Consider the following 16,120-nt stretch of genomic DNA (forward strand, 5'->3'; position numbering starts at 1 on the left):
CCCGCCCTAAAGTACTTTCTTGTTATAGACACGGTGGGCTGGGGGCGAACCCCTCTCTTTAAGGGAGCTGGAGTTCTTCTATTGGTTATTCTTTGGGCTCATTAAAAATTCCGCCGGTCCTACCAGTCCACGGGGGGCAGTTAACCCCATCTGTGCTGCTGTTAGGACTAAGGGAAAACAAATTATCATTAGAAATCAACGAGTGTGTATTTCCTCATTGACTTCTATAGTAAAAATACAAGCCAGGAAAACAAATGTATATCATGTCATTTTTATCACATAGAAGTGGAAAATGATATACAAGTAGCTACAACAGGAAAAAAAAGTGGTACCAGATACAGCAACAGAACATGCATGTGTTATTAAATGGGGAGGGCAAAACGACCCTTTTCATACTGCATGTCCTATAGAGAAAATGGTGTCGGAGAAGCAGATCCCACTCTAAGAGTCAGAGCTGCACATCCATTTATTGCAGCCATCAATATATGACTGGTGCAGTTTCCCTCTGAAATGGGTATGTTCTGATGAGACAACTCATTTAAAAGGGTTCTCCTGGAATGGTTTAAAATGGCCACCAGCACTGGCACTTGCATGTACTACATATTGGTGAGTTTTCCTGTCAGGCTGCTCAGCCATGATGGCATATTGTAGGTAAGATGACATCATTACCATCTATTGTAGAGCAGTGTAGTGAGGTCCCGCCACCTCACCTTTCTAGACAGTTCTGCAAGTGGTGGCAACCAGTCATGCTCACATTCTAGGACAGGTGGTTGCTGGCATCATTTTAAGGCCTTAAAGGGATTCTGTCACCAGGATTTACCCTACAGAGATATTCATATGTGCCCATCAGTCTCCTTGTTTTGTATTAAATGATCCCACTCTTACTGCTCTATGTGTCTTTTTTTCGTCAAAAAATCGATTTTATTGCTATGTAAATTACCTTGATAAGGAGCCCAAGGGGTTGTACCACGATCCGTTGGAGCCTGGCCGCGCCCATGGTTCCGGAGCCCAGCACCGCCTAACAGTTAATTTATTCACTGCACTTGCCCTGACGTCATTCCTTCCAAGCGCCGTAATCTCGCGCAGGCGCAGTGTACACAGTAGTCTGCGCCGGTGCGGACTACTGGCACAGGCTTCGTCGATCCAACTGCGCATGTCGCTCCCTGCGCATGTCGCTGGCACCGGAAAAGACCTTAGGATTCGGCGCAAATCGGTCAGAGGAGGAGGAACCTTCTGTCTGTAAGTAGTCCCACTTTTCTTCAAACTGTCAGCCCTTTTTGCCTTCTCAGTATTTAACAAGGTATATTATAATGACTTCTACACATTCAAGGGCAGCAATTATTGGTTCCATGGCATAAATATAAGCCATGAAGGGGGTTCAGTGAAAAAAACTACTGTGTACATTGCGCCTGCGCAAGATTACGGCGCTTGGAAGGAATGACGTCAGGGCAAGTGCAGTAAATAAATTAACTGTTAGGCGGTGCTGGGCTCTGGAATGATGGGCGCGGCCGGGCTCCAACGGATTGTGGTACAACCCCTTGGGCTCCTTATCAAGGTAATTTACATAGCAATAAAATCACTTTTTTGACGAATAAAAGACACATAGAGCAGTAAGAGTGGGATCATTTAATACAAAACAAGGAGACTGATGGGCACATATGAATATCTCTGTAGGGTAAATCCTGGTGACAGAATCCCTTTAAGTAGAATCATTGTTTCTGGGCAGCAGATCCCTTTTTACACAGACGATTTGCTCCCCAGAAATGATGACTTAGGTGTTCGCATCATTGATGTTTTCGCCACATGAATGAGCATTTGCTCATTCATTGGGTGATGGGCTGCACTGTTATATTGGCAGTTTATCAGCAATAAGCATTTGTATGAATGTTTGTTCAGTGCCCCAGACCTGTGGGTATCTGCAAGTTTATTGTATGTATTTATGTACCATAATATTGTTGTTATTTGGCAGCATCTACAAGTGAGGTTAACCACCCTGTTCCTCTCCTCTTGGTAGGTGTGGGATGGTCCTGCTTCTTGCCAGGAGAGGGAGTTCCTGTCCAGAGGCAGAGAGGAGTGGAAGAGAACTGCAGGTTCTCCAGAGAGATCAACTTGATTGTGCCTCAAGTACATCTTTGAAAAGACAGATAGCAGAGTGAACAGCTACAACCAGCATTAAAGACACTGCTGCGATGTGAGGGACTACAGCTAAGACACCTATCACCCAGAAAACTGCTAGGCCAGTACAATACAAGTGCTAAAGTCCATCTAATCAACCTGCCTCCATACTTCCTTACTGGTGCCTGAGAGTACACTGTGACAAAACATCTGATCAGGGGCACTACCACTCCCATCCTCTGCACTGGTTCCTCAGGGGCTTGTTGCATTAGTTCTGGATAACTGACATGTGTAAAGGGACCTGCATGTTGCTTGTAATGTCTTGCAGGTTTAAGGTCCTTTATGACAATCATTGACACTATGACACATTGAGACATCTTCCTATCCTCAGACCATTCCGCATTAGGAGATTAAATTCATATTCATATAATAGAAATGGTTCTTCATGCCCCCCCCCCCTTTATGGCAAGATTTAAAGGGGTTTTCCAAGATTTTGATAGTGATGACCTATCCTCAGGATAGCTTATCATTATCTGATCGGTGGGGGTCAGACACCTGGAACCACTGCCGATCAGCTGTTCGAGAAAGCAGTGGCACTTGCAGTAGTGCTGTGGCTTTCTTGCAGTTTTCCTTAGGCCATGTGAAATCACGTTCATCTGTCACGTGGCCTAGGCTCTCACAAGCGGCCCAAAAAGAATCAGTTCAGCCCTAATGCATTCTGAATGGATAAGGATCCGTTCAGAATGCATCAGTTTGGCTGCGTTGGTCTCCGATGCGTTTTTTAGGCGGTCACTAAAACGCAGCTTTTAGCTTTTTGGTGTCCGGCTGACTATGCGGAGCCAAACGGATCTGTCCTGACTTACAATGTAAGTCAATGGGGACGGATCCGTTTTTCACTGACACAATATGGTGTCAGTGAAAACGGATCCGTCCCCCATTGACTTCCAATGTAAGTCAAGACGGATCCGTTTTGACTTAGACTTTTTTTTGAATGAATAATGCAAATGGATCCGTTATGAACGGATACAAGTGTTTGCATTATCCGTGCGGATCCGTCTGTGCAGATACCAGACGGATCCGCACCAAACGCAGGTGTGAAAGTAGCGTTAGTCGATCAGCACTTGTTTTAAAGACCTTTAAACAGGAAGAGCAATTGTGCATGGGGGATGAATGAACGTTACTACTTTTTACATTATGTTGGCAGCACATCCACTGGGTGATTTTAATGTTATTATAACAGTTTTTAGGAATAACTATCCGTACGAACATCCATTCTCGATCTGTTCCAACAAATGCCAACTCTATGCTCTGAATAATTCCCTTATTTGTCTTTATTAACTATGATAATGTCCAACGTTCTGAGAGAACGGCACCTATTATTTTAGTAGTATCTTGTTATTTAAATGCCAAGGTTGGCAAGATGAAGTGATAGCTTGTGTCCAACAGGAAAGCTGATGGTATAATCACACTGTATCATTTAGTCTACAGATATGTATAGTGGTGAATGGTGACATTTCCATATCTGCTGAGCATGGAAAAAGTTTGGTCACCGATCAAATGGCAGTACTGAGAAAAATGATGATAGCTATCTATTGCAAATAGTTGGAGACAACGTGGCTATTGTGTGCACCGTGATTAGCCCCATTACTGCTTGTAAGACGTAAGCTCCTGCCAACACTTTTGGACATTTAGAGATTGGATGTTCATACAGGCATTTGTCCAAGAGGTACATTTTATATCTTTCTTTTACACCATGTGATCCAGGAAAAACACATTTCACTTGAAATCAATGCCTGCAGATGCAATAAGACACATCTTGGATTTCAACTCCGAACCTGTACAAGGCACCTGTAGAAAACTAGTCATACATGTGTAATGTAATGTAATTTGAAGTGTGAGCTGGATTTAAACCCTCTAAACTATAGGGGAAATCTGCAATATAGTTCAATACTATCTGTATTACCTTTCTGATCTCGGCGGCCTTTCGCTTGTATGGCTGCTGCCCCTATAATATGAGAACATGCACTGATTTTTATCATTTAAAGGGGGTTTCCCACTATACACTTTTATCAAACTGTGGGGATCATCATAATTAAAAAAAGCAAAAGGGTTCTAGTGCTCATCCGAGTAATCCGCTTCTTCTGCCAGCCATGCTCGGAAGACAAAAGGTTGACAGGTTGCCTGTGAACAAAAAACCTCATGTCTCCTCAGTATGTAACACAGTGGAAATAAAAAAAAGGCACAGTGATACTGCACAATATCATGAACTGCACCGTTGGCGCTGCTGCAGACCTCTCCACTTCTGGCGAGATACCATTAGACCCAGGAGGTCTATTCAAGTCTGCTCCTACTCTGCTATTCTGGTTATAAGGTTCTGATAGGATGTCACAGGTATCTGGAGTTGTGCTGACTGCTGGAGGGTATAAGGGGGAGGATCCATAGAGCGAATACAATGATCGAGGTGGTCTCACAGATGCTCAATAGGCTCCAAGTCTGGGGAATTAGGGTGCCAGAGTAGCACTTGGAAGTCTTAGGCCTCTTTCACACGGGCGTCATGGTTTTGGGCTGGATAAGATGCGGGTGCATCGCGGGAAAATGCGCGATTTTTCCGCTCGAGTGCAAAACATTTTAATGCGTTTTGCACGCGCGTGAGAAAAATCGCCATTTTTGGTACCCAGACCCGAACTTCTTCACAGAAGTTCGGGTTTGGGTTAGGTGTTGTGTAGATTGTATTATTTTCCCTTATAACATGGTTGTAAGGGAAAATAATAGCATTCTTCATACAGAATGCTTAGTAAAATAGGGCTGGAGGGGTTAAAAAAAATAAAAAAAATAATTTAACTCACCTTAATCCACTTGTTCGAGCAGCCCGGCTTCTCTTCCTTCTTCAGGACCAGGGTAAAGGACCTTTGAAGACATCACTGCGCTCATCACATGGTCCATCACCACGGTGCTAGATCATGTGACGGACCATGTGATGAGCACAGTGACATCACCACAGGTCCTTTTCCTACTGCACAGCAAAGATGAAGACAGAAGAGAAGCCGGGCTGCGCGAACAAGTGGATTAAGGCGAGTTAAATTATTATTTTTATTTTTTTTAACCCCTCCAGCCCTATTTTACTAAGCATTCTGTATTAAGAATGCTCTTATTTTCCCTTATAACCATGTTATAAGGGAAAATAATAATGATCGGGTCTCCATCCCGATCGTCTCCTAGCAACCGTGCGTGAAAATCGCACCGCATCCACACTTGCTTGCGGATGCTTGCGATTTTCACGCCGCCACAATCACTTCTATGGGGCTTGCGTTGCGTTAAAAAACGCACAAAGTAGAGCATGCTGCGATTTTCACGCAAAGCACAAGTGATGCGTGAAAATCACCGCTCATGTGCACAGCCCCATAGAAATGAATGGGTCCGGATTCAGTGCGGGTGCAATGCGTTCACCTCACGCATTGCACCCGCGTGGAAATCTCGCCCGTGTAAAAGAGGCCTTAGTCCTCCATGCAGATGTTGTCCTTGGTCATATTTGAACCTAGGACCCCAGCACTGTGAGGCACTAATACTAACCACAGAGCCTGTGTTCGCTACACATTTCTGTTTGTTTCATCACTGCTGCATCCACCATAGGATCCACATAGTAGCACAAGCCCCAGTAATAAATAACAATAAATATGATAAAAAATAATCAGGAGATGCCTAGGTAAGGCTAGTTTCACACTAGTGTTTTGAGATCCAGCAGGCTGTTCTGGCAGGGAACAGCCTTCCAGATCTCTCTGCATTCTGGCATTGCCGGAAGCAATTGCATCATCGTCTGGCCCCTTTCGCTAAAATGAGGATCGGCAGTGATCAGGATGCAACCCAGCAAATATGCAGAGAATCGGCTGGACAAATACCACGCAGCGGTTTTTGTCTGGTCCTTTTCTCGCTATGTTTGCCGGATTGTGGCCAGATCTCCGCCGGTCCCCATTATAGTGAATGGAGCTGGCGGGTGTCAGTTAATGTCCAGCAGTGACGGATCCGGACATCTCTGGCAGGCTGCTCCCTGCCGGAGATGCCTGACGCTAGTGTGAAACTAAGTCTACTTAGTGACTGAAGCTTCTAGAATCGGCTGGTACCGAAGGCTAGCTTACCACAGGGGACACCTTTACCAGACAGGGACCACTGAAACCAGACTTTCTTGGAGAATCTGGAGTCCACAGAAGTTCTAGTTTTATCAATTTCTTAAATATCTCTATTAACAAAGTTACTGTCACTGCATTATTCTTAAAAGAGACCTGTCAGAAGATATTGACTAGCTTTCTCTTTACTAGTGATGAGCGGCATGGGCAATATTCGAATTTGCAATATTTTGCAAATATTTGGGTGAATATTCGTCATAAATTCGCGAATTTGAGAATTCGCCATTATTTTCTTGATTGCGAAAATCGGCAATGTAATATGAGTGTATTGCGCGCGCAGTACAGGCGTAGGTCACTGTTGCTACATTTTCCAAGCTTCTAGAAGTTTCCTGAGACTGGAGAAAATGGTTGGCACGGCAGAACATTACTATAGCTTTATATACAGATAGCGTGCTCCAATATATTCGCGATTGTGCAAATCGGCAATTAATGATGCGCATATTTTGGCGCAATACGTGCAACGTCACATTTTAGCAGGTCTGACTACATATTACTGATTGGTGCATTATGTATTGTTGTGACATCACAGCACTAAGTCTGTAGCATGTATGTATGGACAGCAGAACCTATCACACTACCTAACACCCTGCACTGGAACCTATCAGCTACACTATATCAGGATCTAACCTACACGGACTATCTCCCACTAACTATCTGTATTATATATAAGCTATCTAACTATCTATCTAATGTAATGTAGTGTGGAAAGCACAGAGCACAGCAATGACACTGCTCTCTCTCTCAGAACTGCAGAAAATGGCTGCTGGGGAGGTTCTTATATAGTAAGGGGTAGGCAACTTTCCTATTGGTTGCTAGGGATGTTGCTAAGCTCAGACAAAGACATTGCAGCCTTCTCATTGGCCCACAAGCAAGAAGCAGGGAGGGATCATGGGTTCAGATGAAAACAAAATCTAGAATATTTGCGAATACGAATATATAGCACTATATTCTAAATCTTCGCAAATTCTCGAAGTGGCGATATTCGCGATTAAAATTAGCGATTCGAATATTGGCGCCCAACACTACTCTTTACAAAGAACTATGCAACGGCAGAGAAAACATAGTTGACAGCTGGGTACTGTGTCCACTGGGCGGTTCCTCTCTGGCTTCTCCAGGCCTAGCTCCCTATACAGAGTCAGCCTAGTTCTTTGTAATAAAGGAGCCTGTCGCTATTTCGTGCTGCCCATGTTTAGGGCAATGTTAATCCAGCCTATCGAAATACACTTTTTGATAGCTAAAACCACAAGACAGACTGTAGGTTCCCCTGAGACCCTCTGATCACCCTACTAGAAACCAGTGTAACCAGTGATCATGCTTGATATTTAACTAGGTAATCCAGTAAATAGGCTTCCTGACATATTGCCAAGTTTGACTGTTCTCAGAAGCAATGAATAATGTTTGCTTTAGATTGTCCCACGAAAAATATTCTACCTTTATCAAACCAGCGCCTGGATATGAATACTTTTGTAATAAACAATTTAGTATAGCATAGTCAGGCCTCTTGCACACGAAAGGTTTTTTTTCCATTCCATTTGCGGCCTGTTCATTTCAATGGTTCCGGAAAAAACAAAACGGAATGTACTCCGTATGCATTCCTTTTCCGTATATCCGTTGGGCTAAAAGATAGAACTTGTCCTATTATTGCCCGCAAATAACGATCAATGGCTCCATTCAAGTCAATGGGTCAGCAAAAAATACTGAACATTCCGTATTTTTTTGGGCGGATCCATGCCCACTTTGCACATGTGTTTACTGTTTACAAACATTACTGTACATTACAGTAATGATTACAAATTTTATGTTTCCGTTTGCGATCCGCAAACAACGGATCCCATACGGAAACCATACGGAGATTTTACGGAATGGAAACGGAAACAAAAAACTGAACAACGGATCTGTGAAAAACGGATCAAAATACAGAAAAAGACATATGGTCCTGTGCAAGAGGCCTCATTCGATAAAATGTATCTGTATAGCGCCACCTGCAGTTTGTTCTTTTCCAAATTTCTCTCAACTGTAACCAGCTATATCTACTGTTAGAAATTCAGACTGTTACAGGGAGAGAGCTGCGGCAGAAAGGACATGCCACTTAAGAAAGGATGCGCCCCCCCCTGAGAAAGGACACATCCCCTGGGCTACCAGCTTGAAATAAATCTTACAAAGCGCTTTCAGAGGTCTGGTTCCATGTGCTTGTTAGAGAGAGAATGTCATGTCCTATATTATTTCTGATTTTTAATTTTTTCCATTAATCATGAGATAACCCATTTAACAACAAACTATGCCCTATTGGCGTACTATTAAGCATGCAAGCAATTTCTCTTCATTATTCTTCAGACCTTAGAAATGACTAGGGCAGACATCTGTAAGTCCGAACGTATATCGTATATCTCACTGTACAGTATTTCAATGAAGGAGACTGCATGATGTGTTTAGTCCAGGGCCGTCTTTAATATTGATTGGACCCTGGGCAAAAATTTACTTGGGCCCCCTGGATCACACCTTAGCAGGCAATCACGCCCTCCACCACAACACACAAAAAATCCACACATCTGGTAGAGTACAGTGAATGACTGTAAATACTTCCAGTTCTGAAGACTCCAGCAGCTCAGGATCAGTGCTCTGGGCAGCTGGGCTCAGGCTGGAAGTGGGCACCGCTCTGCAGGAAGGAGACCGGGGCTCGGCTCACCCTAGTGTTACAGTGCACCCCAGCACCCCACAGTATGCAGTATAGCACGCTATAGTATACAGCAACCCACAGTATGCAGTATAGCACCCTATAGTATACAGCACCACACAGTATACAGTATAGCACCCCACACTATACAGTACCCCATAGTATATAGTAGAGCAGTATAGCAGCCCACAGTATACAGCACCCCACAGTATACAACACCTCACAGTATACAGTAGAGCAGTATAGCACCACAAACTATACACGATACAGCACCCCACACTATACAGCCCCCCACACTATACAGTACAGCAGTATAGCACTCCACAATATACAGCACCCACAGTATACAGCCCCCCACAGTATACAGTACAGCAGTATAGCACTCCACAATATACAGCACCCACAGTATACAGCCCCCCACAGTATGCAGTATAGCGCTCCACAATATACAGCACCCACAGTATACAGCCCTCCACACTATACAGTACAGCAGTATAGCACTCCACAATATACAGCACCCACAGTATACAGCCCCCCACAGTATACAGGCCCCCACTATACAGTAGTTTACAGTATATTAGCATAACAGCCCCTGTCACCTTTTTCTGATGTAATCTTCACACAAAAAAGCTCCACAGTTAAGGCAAACTTCTACAGCAACACTCCTGGTAGGACCTTGATGACCTCATAGCCATGTGACCAGTAATATTGCTAGGTTACTGGTCACATGGTGATGATGTCATCTAAGGTCCTAGAGAATTACAGCTCTCACAGTACGCTGCCTGGAGTGCCGGCAGGCATGGCAGCACCCCCTGTGTAGCTGACAGCCTGACACCCAGGGCAGTGGCTAGCAGGGCTCAAGAGGCAGCTGCCTTGGGCCCCCCAGAAGCAACTGGGCCCGGGGCAGATGCCCCTTTTGCCCCTTGTTAAAGACGGTCCTGTTTAGTCACATGCCCCTTCATTTGCAGCCGTCTTATGGACACTATCACAGTGTGGACTGGAGGAAGTGTGGCCAACTATTTTAAGTTGGGTGAGGATACAGTTCCTGGGTTCAAGGAACAGCAGTACCCATTCTGTACCTCTGATAAGGGTGATCCCACTCAGGAAACTAACTAGCTGACCCTGGGTGGTCCGTGCAGGTTGTAAGAAATGCTAACTTGCGTTCACCAGGTAGCTGCTGGCCCGTGTACAGGTGAAATAGATTTACTATCATGCCAAGCTCTTTCTGCACCATGCTGTACAACAGGTGAACACATCAGGGTACACCCTCTCCTACCTCTTTGCCTGGCTTCTGGAGCAGAGATTGTTACATTGTGTTTGAACCATCAACAGTTGAATATGACATTTAACATTATACCTGTTATGAGAGTCACATGTTGATAACATGAGTGTCTTCTCTAGTGAAAAGCAAAGTAGCACTGACAGAGCAGACTGCTTAGGCTACATTCACACTAGCGTTTCTATTTTCCAGTATTGAGATCCGTCATAGGGTCTCAATACCGGAAAAAAACGCTTCAGTTTTGTTCCCATTCATTGTCAATGGGAACAAAACATAACTAAACAGAACGGAATGCTCCAAAATGCATTCCATTCTGTTTGTTTGAGTTCCCGTACCGGAAAGCAAACCGCAGCATGCTGCGGTTTTCTTTCTGTCATGGGATGCGGAGCAAGACGGATCCGTCATGACCTACAATGCAAGTCAATGGGGACGGATCTGTTTAACTCTGACACTGTCTGACCCGATAGAAAACGGATCCGTCCTCCATTGACTTTCAATGGAGTTCATGACGGATCCGTCTTGGCAATGTTAAAGATAATACAACCAGATCCGTATATAACAGATGCAGATGGTTGTATTATCAGTAACGGAAGTGTGAAAGTACCTTAGGCAGCAAGTCTATTTTAAAGGGATGTGGCATCAGAAAATGAGCTATTTTTTAAATCAAAGGGCACATTTATTAAGACCGGCATTCTAGACGCCAGTCTTAGGAAGCCCTATACCTGGCGGTGGATCCACCGAAGATATCTACACAACTTTGGTGGATCCACCGCAGTTTCTAAATTATCTCAATGAGTCTGTGTACATGAACATTGTTTACCACTGACCATCTCAGAATTCAGGAAAAATTGCAGCATGTTCCATATTCTGGGTTTTTCACGCAGCTCTTGTTCCATAGAAGTGAATGGGGCTTGTATGAAAAATGGAAGGCATCCAGATGCAGTTGTTTTTCAATGATAGTTGCCAGGAGATGTAGATTGTATTCAGTTTTTCTTCATGCGTGTGAATAACGCAACAAAACTGATTGCATCCCCATGGGAAACAAATGAAGCATTGAACACAATAAAAGAAATAAAACTTATTTAACTTGTGTGCAAAACCATCAGTTTTTTCCTTAACAGATCCTGTCACAATCCATGTCATTCGTGTGAAAGAGGCCTTAGGGTCAATTTACCAGGGCTGATATAAAAGGCAAATATCAGGAACAAAGTGTTTGTTGCCGATCATTGCCTGCTCATTCAGCTGTATTTGTGTATGCAACAATCCAGGGCCGTTTCTTGGACCGGGCGGGCCGGGTGGCGCCCGGGGTGCTGTCAGAAGGAAGGGGGGGGCGGCATGGCACAGCAGGAGATAAGCGCAGGCACAATACTGGCACATAAGGGGGGCTGCTGCCGCAGACATAAGGGGGCTGCTGGCACATAAGGGGGACTACTGGCACATAAGGGGGGGCTACTGGCACATGATAGGGGGGCTACTGGCACATAAGGGGAAGGGGGACTACTGGCACATAAGGAAGGCTACTGGCACATAAGGGGGACTACTGGCACATAAGGGGGACTACTGGCACATAAGGGGGGCTACTGGCACATGATAGGAGGCTACTGGCACATAAGGGGGGCTACTGGCACTTGATAGGGGGGCTACTGGCACATGATAGGGGAGGCGACTGGCACATAAGGGGGCTACTGGCACATGATAGGGGGGCACTCTGGCTACTGGCACATGATGGTGGGGGGGCTCTTATTACTGGCACATGATTGGGGGGCATCTACGGGGGCTCTTATTACTGGTACATGATTAGGGGGCATCTATGGGGCACATCTTACTGGCACATGATTGGGGGCATCTATTGGGGCACTTATTACTGGCACATTATTGGGTGGCACTATAGGGGCATCTACTGAGGCTAAAAAGAAGGGGTATTTTATATGGGGTGCTCTGTATAAGGGCATTTTATACTGGGACACATTATAGTGGGTACTATGGAGAAGGGGGAGAGTAGCACTATGGGGTCATCTACGGGGGCACTGAGAAGGGGTATTTTATATTGGCACATTATGGGAACATTAGTTCAACTGGGGGCATTACAAGGGGGTATGTTTTGCACATTATAAGGAGAATTATTTCTACTGGGGGTGGGCATTATGGTGGGTTTTATTACTCCCTCATGGTATGACCCCCCTAGTGGCAGCACCAGCCTCTCCCTGCTCTGCTATCCCTCTGCCCCTTCCCCAAATCCTTATTATGAAATCTTTCTCATTAGGATAAAGCACAACATCAGCTCCACCGAGCCCCCGGCCAAGTGTTGAAGTGGCGTCCGAGATCCCCAAGGGCCAAGCCAAGTAACTGTAAGTTTTCATGTGGAGTATGTTTATGTTATACACATATAGCATACACTGTGCCACACAATATACAGTATACCTCTACACCAGAGGTGCACAACCTTTTTTGGTCTGGGGGCCGCATTGTCACATCGCTCTATTTCAAGGGGCCGCAAATAAAAAAATGTTGATCAGCGCTCATCTGCCTATTACACAAGCCAGTGCAAAGTGACTGGGGAGGAGTGATCACTGCCAGTCGTGCTGCAGATAATCGGACATCTTTCATCCTGATAAAATATGCAAATCAGCCGACAAATGAGCAATTCCTTGTTTATCGACTGATCAGCTGCACGATTATACTGGCCAGATATAAGCGCTCCTATGAACACTTGTTCCCAGTAATTGTCCCTAATATCGTGCTGCAGCATAGCCCCTGAAACCGAAGAGTTATACTTACCTGCTCCCCGCCTCTCCGGTTCTTCGAACTGCCCCCGCTGTTTACACCTGGCAGTGCATTGACATGGTCATACACCACTCCAGACAATGACTGGCTTAGGCGGTGATGTGGCCACAAGCAACGTGTCACTGCTGAAGCCAGTCATTGACTGGAGCCGTGCAAGTGACCATGGCCATGCACTGCCAGGTGTAAACAGAGCAGGAACCGGAAGATGGAGGCAGCGCAGAGGACCAGAGCGGAGTGGAGCAGGTAATTATGAATTTTCTATTTCAGAGGCCATGCTCCAGGCCTCATTTTTACCAGAAAAGTGATGACATTTCCTTCCATCCTGCCTCCTATTTATAAATCAGCGTTTTCCTTCACTGCAGAGGACGGAGCTTACTGGTTATCACATCTCCTGCCAATCCAGTTATAGGCGTCCTGCAGTAACCAGTAACCACATTACCTTGCTAGAGGGGAAGGCGCCTATTGGTTAACGCTTGAATGACCAGGCCCGAAAAGGCCTTAATGACCAGACACTTTTTTGTGATTTAGCACGCGTGGTGGTTCAAATGGTTGCAACTATCATATTTGTTGGACTACCAAGATAATTTTTGCAACAATTGTTATTTGGGGGAAACTATACAAAACGTTTTTAAAAAGTATATATTTTTTCAAACTATGGCTCCTTATTCTTTAAATGCAAACTGCAAACTGACACCAAAATAAATTATTATAATTAGTTCTCTATTTTGTGTATTTTGCGATATAATATGAAAAGTTTCACGTGAATGGGGCGGTAATGGTGACGGTTTTGATTGGTGTGGGTGTCTTTTCTTTTATGTATGATTTTTTTTTTTTTACTTAATATATTTATGCTACATAATATGTCCCCCAAGAGGTCATAAAAAGACCTTGGGGGACACTCACTTTTTTAAATTTTGCACTTTTTCATAAAAAGACTGTGGTGGGACAGTGAACACTCTTTTATTAAGCACTTTTTCCTTTTTATTTTATTTTTTAATTTATTTAGTTTTCAGATTTTTTTTGTCATTTTTTTACTTTTTTTTTAAATATATTTTTACCACATATTTTGTCCCCAAGAGGTCACTGAAAGACCTTTGGGAGACAATAAGTGACTTTTTTTTGTACTATTTCCACTGTAACTGGAGCATCCAAAGGAGCCCCAGTTACAGGGAAACCAGCCTGCTGCGGAGGCTTTGTACCAGGGCAGCGCTCCTCTGTTCCCGAGACACCCAGAGATCACGTGATCGCTGGGTCTACACTACAGAGCGCTCATAGAGGAGAAGGCAGAAGCGCTAATAAAGCGCTTCTGTCTTCTCCTCGGCTTCCCTGCTCTCACTAATAGCCGGGGACCCTTTTCGCTCCTGCTACAGTGCACGAGCAAAACCTGTGATCCATCCGCTGTGCGGCGCTCCGGGCAGAAACACAGCTGATTGCAGGATCAGCTGTGTTTCTGCCCAGCAGGGCGGGGGCCGCAAACCATGGCTCTGGGGGCCGCATGCGGCCCGCGGGCCGCAGGTTGTGCACCCCTGCTCTACACTGTGTAGGAGTTATACTGTTTATTGTACAGCATGGCACAGAGGTTATATTGTCCGGCATGGTGGAACCTCCATACATTTTATGTTCAGTATACAGTAATCCGCCTTGCCATCTATGCTTTGAATCTGGTTTTATATGTTACTTGGTTTTTGTACATTTACTTGCGTGTGCTAGTTGAGACCTGCTGTGATTGGGTTTTAGTTAGTTATTAAATGCTAACATGACAATTTTTTGGTTTTGCACATTATTGATGATTGTATTTCATGACTACTCTTTTAAGGGTATTGCCTTCCTTTATAGTGTAGTTCTCCTGTACCACTCTGCCTGCGACTTTTAGCCGTTTAAGCAGTAATTTACGATTTTCTTTTGCTCAAAATAAATCTTGTGTTAAGCATAAAAAAAAAATATATATATATACACTGCTCAAAAAAATAAAGGGAACACTTTAAAAACACATTGTAACTCCAAGTCAATCACACTTCTGTGAAATCAAACTGTCCACTTAGGAAGCAACACTGAGTGACAATCAATTTCACATGCTGTTGTGCAAATGGGATGGACAACAGGTGGAAATTATAGGCTATTAGCAAGACACCCCCAATAAAGGAGTGGTTCTGCAGGTGGTGACCACCTCAGTTCCAATGCTTCCTGGCTGATGTTTTGGTCACTTTTGAATGCTGGCGGTGCTTTCACTCTAGTGGTAGCATGAGACGGAGTCTACAACCCACACAAGTGGCTCAGGTAGTGCAGCTTATCCAGGATGGCACATCAATGCGAGCTGTGGCAAGAAGGTTTGCTGTGTCTGTCAGCGTAGTGTCCAGAGCATGGAGGCGCTACCAAGAGACAGGCCAGTACATCAGGAGACGTGGAGGAGGCCAACAACCCAGCAGCTGGACCGCTACCTCCGCCTTTGTGCAAGGAGGAACAGGAGGAGCACTGCCAGAGCCCTGCAAAATGACCTCCAGCAGGCCACAAATGTGCATGTGTCTGCTCAAACGGTCAGAAACAGACTCCATGAGGGCCCGACGTCCACAGGTGGGGGTTGTGCTTACAGCCCAACACCGTGCAGGACGTTTGGCATTTGCCAGAGAACACCAAGATTGGCAAATTCGCCACTGGCACCCTGTGCTCTTCACAGATGAAAGCAGGTTCACACTGAGCACATGTGACAGACGTGACAGAGTCTGGAGACTCCGTGGAGAACGTTCTGCTGCCTGCAACATCCTCCAGCATGACCGGTTTGGCATTGGGTCAGTAATGGTGTGGGGTGGCATTTCTTTGGAGGGCCGCACAGCCCTCCATGTGCTCGCCAGAGGTAGCTTGACTGCCATTAGGTACCGAGATGAGATCCTCAGACCCCTTGTGAGACCATATGCTGGTGTGGTTGGCCCTGGGTTCCTCCTAATGCAAGACAATGCTAGACCTCATGTGGCTGGAGTGTGTCAGCAGTTCCTGCAAGACGAAGGCATTGATGCTATGGACTGGCCCGCCTGTTCCCCAGACCTGAATCCAATTGAGCACATCTGGGACATCATGTCTCGCTCTATCCAC

General features: G+C 45.0%; 1 long non-coding RNA gene across 2 annotated transcripts; it reads left to right on the top strand.

Moving 5' to 3' along the window:
- The first annotated feature begins 1,022 nt into the window (after positions 1 to 1,022).
- Positions 1,023 to 15,454, top strand: LOC121000029. 2 transcript variants are annotated; one of them, XR_005778728.1, is made up of 3 exons: positions 1,023 to 1,155; positions 6,582 to 6,583; positions 15,444 to 15,454. It is a non-coding gene; the product is annotated as an uncharacterized LOC121000029 (long non-coding RNA). The 2 variants fall into 2 exon arrangements; XR_005778729.1 differs by lacking the exon at positions 6,582 to 6,583 and adding an exon at positions 9,939 to 9,940 and having other exon boundaries at positions 1,080 to 1,171.
- The last annotated feature ends 666 nt before the right edge of the window (positions 15,455 to 16,120 follow it).

This window comes from Bufo bufo, chromosome 4 (assembly GCF_905171765.1).
Source record: "Bufo bufo chromosome 4, aBufBuf1.1, whole genome shotgun sequence".
Classification (NCBI taxonomy): domain Eukaryota; kingdom Metazoa; phylum Chordata; class Amphibia; order Anura; family Bufonidae; genus Bufo; species Bufo bufo.